Genomic DNA, 1,589 nt, shown 5'->3' on the forward strand with positions numbered 1-1,589 from the left:
GGAGGCGCGAGAGCACCGATCGGTCACCACTCCAATGACCTCATCGCCCCAACTTCCCCGCCCCTTTCTCAAACCTGGAAGGCACAGTCCCCTCAGGCCGACGTCCGGGATCCGGAGCCGCAGTTAGGAAGAGGCACCGGGCCTCCGCTGGAGGGACCGCTGCTCCGGTCGGGTGCATACAAGGGTTAAGGGCGCGGGCCGGCAGCCGCGCCGTGCGCTCGCCGTGCTCTGTGCGGCTCGCCGGGCCGCCTGCCAGAGGGTGCCCCCCCCCCCCCCCCCCCCATGAAGTCGGATCCTTGAGCTGTGGCGGCGGCAGCCAACTGCTCCATATTTGGCTTCTATTACACATTTACATACTGGAGCGAGCGAGCGAGCGCGAGAGAGAGCGCGAGGGAGGGAGGGCGGGCGGAGGGAGGAGGGAGGGGAGGGGGGAGGAGGAGGAGAAAGCAGAGTATACCGCAGACATCATTTCTACTACAGTGGCGGAGCCGTACAGGACCTGTTTCACTGCAGGGGGATCCAAAACAAGCCCTGTGGAGCCGCAGCTAGAGCTACAGCAGCCGCAGGACACTGTGTCTCTCCCTCTGTCCCCCCTTCCCCACGCAACCCCAGATCCATTTACACTTTACAGTAAGTGGCTATTTTTTTTCCTCCTCTGATTCTTTCTCTCCCCCTCCCCCATCCTCCTCCCCCCCCCGATTTAGATTAAAATCACCCCCTCCCTCACCCCAATCCGCTCTCTCCAGAGAGGGGCCAAAGAACATCCAGCATACACCCCCTCCCCCAGTCTCAATGGGCTGCAAGGAAAACAGCTGGAAGAGGAGCGAAGGGAACCGACGCGTCCTGGTGTGTGTGTGTGTGTGTGTGTGTGTGTGTGTGTGTGTATGTGTGTGTGTGTATGTATGTGAACGTGCGCGCGAGCGTGTGTGAGTGTGTGTGTGTACATACACCCGTGCCGGGTTCCAGCCTCCCGGCTGGGGACCCCACTGTGGGCGCAGGAGCGGCGGGCAAGGGGAGAAGCCAGGGGCCGGGTGGGCGGCCCCAAGGAGAGGGGGCGCGCCAGGGCGAGGGGCGCGGGTGGGGAGAGCGGCGGCGCCCCGCTCGGGCTGCTGCTGGCCCGGCGGCGGCGAGCGTAGAGAGCCCTGTCCTCCTCCCTCCTGGTGGCGCAGAGGGAGGCGGCAGCGGTTGAGGGTCGCGCTGCCCTCTTCGCTCTTGTAAATTCTCCCTCCCGGCAGGGGGTGGTGAGCGCCGCTGGGGCTCGAGGGAGGGCTAGGCTTCCCCGCCTAGGGGTCGCCTAGCTTGAGAGAGGCCACTCCAAGACGGGGGTCTCCCCGCCTAGGCCAACCTCTCGGGGCCCGGGGACTTTGCGCACGGCCTAGGGGAGCAGAGAGGTGGCGGCGCAGGGGGCAGGGGCGCGCAGGCTATCGGAGCGCAGCGGGAGGGGCGGCGGGGAAGGGCCCTTGCTGCAGCTGCCACCGCCGCCCTGTTGGTGCGGTCGCTTCCTGATCCAGAGCAGCCGCTACCGCCACTGCTGCCCGAGCCGGGAGCCCGCGAGCGCCCCAGCCCGGCCCGGCGTCCCCGCCGGCGCC

The sequence above is a fragment of the Microtus oregoni genome, unplaced genomic scaffold (genome assembly GCF_018167655.1).
Source record: "Microtus oregoni isolate MIOR12 unplaced genomic scaffold, Mior012 000103F_ref0000194, whole genome shotgun sequence".
NCBI classification, from domain to species: Eukaryota; Metazoa; Chordata; class Mammalia; order Rodentia; family Cricetidae; genus Microtus; species Microtus oregoni.